This window comes from Linepithema humile, chromosome 6 (genome assembly GCF_040581485.1).
Source record: "Linepithema humile isolate Giens D197 chromosome 6, Lhum_UNIL_v1.0, whole genome shotgun sequence".
In the NCBI taxonomy this organism is placed as follows: domain Eukaryota; kingdom Metazoa; phylum Arthropoda; class Insecta; order Hymenoptera; family Formicidae; genus Linepithema; species Linepithema humile.
In genome coordinates, this window is record NC_090133.1 from 7779265 (window position 1) to 7785313 (window position 6049).

The 6049-nt window shown below is 39.6% G+C and overlaps 1 protein-coding gene across 4 annotated transcripts in view; it reads left to right on the plus strand.

Annotated features, from left to right (window-relative positions):
• Zir (Zizimin-related) overlaps window positions 1–6049 on the plus strand; it is a 187497-nt gene that overhangs the window by 51602 nt on the left and 129846 nt on the right. The gene's annotated exons all lie outside the window — the stretch shown is intronic.

The window sequence follows — 6049 nt, forward strand, 5'->3', positions numbered from 1 at the left end:
CTCCTTCGCCCATTCTCTCTTCCTCTTTCTACTCCGTTAGCATAACGCCACGCCGATATATTCAGGAGCGCCATCAAGCCGCGCAGCGCGGCACGGCGCGCTGCCACCGTCTCGGTGGCTACGAGGCCACCGCAGCAGGTAGCACGTTTCGTGGAATTTATGGGACTTTTGAACGGGTCCACTCCATTATTCGCCCCCGAGAATTATTCCCGAGACACGACGAATACGCGGTAGAACGAGCCCGGCCACTTCCGGCCACTCCTTTCGCGCTCCTTTTCCTTTCCTCGCGTCTCTCGCTATCTCTCTTTCTCTCTCTCTCTCTCTCTCGCAAGCCCTTTTCCGTTTAACTGGAAGCGCGCCCGCCGGCACTCCGGGAAAGTATCGCGCTTTCCGAGCTTTCCGGTGACTAATTAGAATAAAGTCGGGCGCGAGCTTGCCGCTCCCGGGGCGGAATACGGCGTCTAATCCACCGCAATTTCCCGCGGCGGCGATTCCGGATGATTACGCGAAATCGCGCGCAAGCGCGCGCGCGCGCGCGCGCTATTTTCGGGAATTGCTCTCGCCGGAAATTGAACATCTCTTCTCTTTTCCGCGGCTGCCGTTATTGTATTCGCGGTCGGGACGCCTCATTTGGCGTTTGATCGGTGCGCGAATTCTATCTCTTCTCGCCGGGAAAATATTTCAGCTCGCACACATTTTCGGCGAGGAGAGGGCAAGCCGCGGTCTTTCCGCCGCGCGATACTTTATTTCGTTTCGCAAAGTGTTTCCTCGGCAAATAAAGCCGCGCTTCCCGTTGCTTTCGACGCGACGGACGCTTTTAGAGAACAGGATAGCCGCGCTCTCGTGGAGAGGGCAGCCGTGGCCCGTGGCCATGCGGGACAAGACACTTTTCGCGAAGAGCCCTTCCGATCCGTCCTCCGCAATCTTCCACAACATGCGACAAGAAAAAGGAAGTGGAGTAAAGAAAATCGTCGTGGACATCCGGGTGGGATTGCGGATTCGAAGGTCGCCTTACGAAACGCTTGAGACCAGTAAGCTCGAGCCCATCCTTTCTCGTAAAGCGGAACTTTATAGTTATTTCATCATTGTCTACGCTTTGCTGACACACTCTCTCTCTCTCTCTCTTTCTCTCTCTCTCTCTCTCTCTTTCTCTCCCTCCCTTCTTTTCTCTTGCTTCGCCTCCTCACGAGACTTTGCGAGCTCGTCTTTATACGCGAAATCCCTCCGTAATCTTTTTGTTTCACGGGCAATCACATGAGATTTGAACAGATCTGAGCTCGCGATCTCGCGATCCTTGAAAGTCAAACCGAAAGCCTTGGGGCGCGAATAAACATCAAAAAGATGAGATATTTATGTTTGTAAAACTAGCATTCCCGCTGTACAAAAACGAAACGGGATCTGTATCAAAATTCAGTGCCACTTAGATAATTATTTATTTGTTGGATGTTAGTCCACAATTTTAATTAATATTTTAATACCATGAAATTTTGCCGGACATGAGATATTACGAGCGAGCAAGAAGAAAATATTTCTCTGAATTTACGACGATACTTTACGCTTCTTTGTAAATCTGAAGTAAAAATAATTCTTAGGAAATATCTGACATAATACTAAAATTTTGACGATCAATTGTTAACTCAATAGTCTCTGAAGCAGTTAAATGTGCCTTTCCAGAAGGCACTTATAAATCTGAAATTACTTTATAAGTGCAGTACATCTTAACTTTCCCGTAAAGATAGAGGAAAGGAAGTATATTATGAAAGAAAGATGTATGTGGATAAAACGTATCCGAGTTAGTCAACTTCGTAAGAGTTATCGATTCGATCAACGTACCGGTTGACAGAATCATCTTGCGGCCTATTCTCCACCCGGGAACCCTATGGGGTATTGTTCGCGCTGGCAGAGATTGTCGGTCGGCGAGTTCATTTTCGGAAAATAACTTTTTACGAGCGATCTGATAAGTTTTCTTACTTTCTGGATGACGGAAAGAGTGATCTTACGGATACGATAAGTTCTTGTCGGGGCAACTCCCTTGTAGGCGGGGGTACCAGAAAACGAGGGGTCATTCTTTATCATAAGGACGAAACGATCCTTCGACATGGACCTAAAAAAAAAGACACTGCGTCTAGTCACGCGATTTCACGTCGTGCTTTGCCACAATTGTTTCCTCGTTAATGGAATGCTTTCGTATTAGCGTTGGGTGTCAATTACATTGATTAATAGTATAAAATTATAATCGGATAATCTTTTTCTCACAATATATAACTGTAATATAAAAAAAAACAATTTAGTATATTTGCCGTTAACATCTCTTTATTATTCTTTTTGTGCTCAAGTAATAGCGCGTTATATATAAATCATAAGAATATATTGAAGAAATATTAAGATGCGAAATGTATACAGATTTCTTTGTGATATTTCTCCATTATAAAGAAAGGAAGCTCCTTTTCAATTTTCTCGGAGACAATCGTGAAAACCACGCGATACGTAAGATGGAAACAGAGTACATTATTGGAAGGCGGTCGGCCGAGACTTTGTGAAATTTCGCACGAAGTATTCTGTACTTTCCCTCTTCCGACAATAATTCTAATTCGCTCGTTATTTACCGTGGAACTTCTGCAACTGCACTTTCAGTAATAACCGCGATTACTCGAAAACTTCGGTGCTTTCTGGTCTCGCTCAGAATCCTTCTTAAGAAGATCCTTCCTAAAAAACTGCCCGAGCGCAATGTGACTTTCGTCAAGAGCTAATCTAAAGTACGAGCACGCTAAAAGTATTTTTTACACGTACCTTTTATCTTTGATTGTCGTTTTCTTTCATAAAATTTTAATTAATGAAAAAATGTTGAGCGCATTTTTCAAATATTTCTACGAGTAAGTAACGAAGAATTCTCGTAAGTTTTGATTTTTTAAAGAAGTATCGTAAAAGATAGAAAGGGTAGAAGATGGAAGAAATACCGAGGAAAATTAATTTAAATAGCTACGAGTTAGTGGTTGGATAAAAATAACTAAGCCGGCAGCTTTCTCTTCCTACTGTATTTTCGCAATGACTGCGTTCATATTGTTCTTCTGGCATAACAACGTGGTACATGAAGCCGGAAAGGAAACGAAGATCGTGGAAGGTTTAAACTACCGACAGGAATCCAGTTGTATATTTAGATTCTGTGGATTTGCTTTTCATTGCTTGTCAGAACTCGGAAAACTATATCGTTCTTTTTGCGAGATGTATATCAGAAATTCTGAAATGTGTATGACAATTCTATCATGCGTTACAAAAATAGTTTCAATTTAAATTTTATTTAGAATAAAATTTATTCAGTGTTTTAAACAGTTGTTATACCTAATTAGCATGCACAGCGAATTCTATTACATTTAATTTCGAAAAAAAGTAACAATCTACAACTTTTTATTTTTTTTGTTACATATATAATACATATGTAAATACTGAATGCGTTTTTTAGTATATTAATTTATCTATACATATATTACTTACTTGAGTTTGCCTAGTTTGCGAATAAAGGAAATGCTCGCAAATTGATGAAATTAATATACAATGCTCCAAATTCGTCAATTGCGCTTGCGAAAAGAATGTAGAAAAGCCGGAATGGCAAAGTTGGATAATCGCGAAGTTTTTCCTTTAATCTAGCCAATGCGGCCTCTCCTGCCAGTTTCCTGAAAACTTCGTGTTCTTTTTAGCAAGGGAGTGAGTGATTTCGACTGCTTAATAAAATCTTTTATGGACTCGCGTTACTACGCTGCAGATCAAAAACTTCCCAGCGTTGACAATTTTTCGAGAATTACTTCCTTGTAGTCTTCCATCAGAGGGACAAACTACCTTATAAGAGAGATTGGACTGTATACTGAATCTTTCAACAAGAACCTTTCTACCTAAGTAGTTTGCGATTTTTCGAAAGTTCTGATATAACAAGGATCGAATTTTGGAATTTATTTCTAAGCTGTGTATTATTGAAAGCTTCAAACATTGAAAATACTTAAAATTTGAAAATTCCGAATATTAGGTGAAAAATTTTGATTTTAAATTGATAATAAAAATGTATCATGATGGTTTTTCAAATAATATTTTTTGATGAATATTTATTCCGAAATTTATAGTTATTTAATAAGTTACATTAAAAACATTAAAATGTAAAATAGTCTGTTTTAGGAAATTTAATTCCAATCAGAAAATTCTCCTCTCACATTGATATAAACAAAAAAAATAAATTTTATTGTGAATAATGATATTTTTTAATAGTAGAGAGTTTCTGTTCAGAAATCGCTTACGAGCAAATCGCAATGTACTATCAACATCATGATTCCTTATCGGTATGCGGGCTTTCTGTTTGCCAATCGTGTCACGTTTCCCAAGTTTGTCACCGGGAGAGAGTCACGCGGGTATTAGTGATCGATTTGAACTAGTCGAAGCAAAGCTCTGATCGGTAGATTCGACGAAATTGGCATCAATATTACAAAATAACAATTGATTTATTTGTCCAAGAAATAATAATTAATTTGTCTATTTCAAATAAGCGCAGTGGTATTTGCAACGCATTGAAAATGGTTTTATAAAATAGACATGAACCATAATGAATTTCGTATAATATATCTCATATTAAATTTATATTTTTAAATGAAGGGAATTATACAATTCGACGTTTCGTATCGCTTCGAACGTTCGCGATTAACAGCATTCGGTTATTATTCGTGACTGGTGATTTGTATTCGCGAGAGCGCAAGAGCACTGGCTGCAAGAAAATATGAGACGCGAATATTAATTCCGAGCAATTGCGCCTCACTTTTCGTGACCAATGGAAATCTAGTTTCATCTGGTTTCCGAGTAAGCGCGTATATTACTTGCACATCACGCACGAATTGCTCACTCGACTCTGAATAAAATCTCCATCTTTGTCAGGCATCAATTGTCTATCGACACATGCGTGTAATTCATCGGCTGTACACCGTAAACTGTTTAATATCTCTATTTGATAATCCGCAAATCTTTTAATATTAATATTATTTAAATTCTTTCCGTCGAAATTATGTGAAAGTACATTTTGAATACATCTTTAAATTTACATTATCTTATCTTTTAATCTGTTCTTTTCACCGCTATTATTATTATATTAACATGTTAAATCTTTTGTGGACTTCTAGATGCGCGAAATGCACTATCATGATTTTCGTAGCTCTCATTGGAAACTCGTCATATTGGATCGAGATCTCGTCGATTCTCTCTTTTTGAAAGAGAGAGTGAGAGCGAGAGAGACAAAGAGAGAGAGAAAGAGAGAGAAAGAGGGAGGAAGGGAGCTTACCTACCTATATCTATCTAGTCAAAGCGCATTCGAGTGATGCGCGAATCACTTGGAAGATCGGTGTTGCAGTGTTGTTCCTGTCGCCAGTTGATGCTGTTTGGGCGAATAGTATAACGTCGGCACGTCGCCTCGCCGGAAACTGGGTTCTATCGATTTCGTATCAGTTCCTGGCATCTCTTGTGGGATGCACACAGTTGTGCGCGCGTTCATACGTACGCTGCATGCACACGAACACGCACTGCCGTACTGCTATCGTACGTGTTCATACGAGGGCAGGTACGATATCTGCACTCTCTTTCTCTCTCTCTCTCTCTGTTTCTCCTTCCTTCTCTCTCTATCTCTGTTAGGTGAGAAACGATAAAGCAAGGTGGAGAGAGGGAGTAATAGCAAGAGGGTAATGGCGAGTCTGTACCTTCGACTTCGAACGTCCTAAAGCCGCCCCAACGTCGCGTCATCTACGGTTCCGAGTTTGGTGCGCGACTATTGTCTTCGCCAGCTTTATGTAGGTCGCATCAAATCAATCGCATATCTCTTTGAATTATGAAATCATAAAAATGTTATAAATTATGAGTGATGAGGTGGCAAAGGAATCGAGAATTCAAACAATGGTACAAATAATTCTCGCATAGTATAATTAGTTCAAAATTATTATTTTATTAATTCATGAACGAATGATAAAACATTCGCTAAAATTTCTTGTTTGTTAAAATTAAGTGAATAATATACTAAAAAATCTGA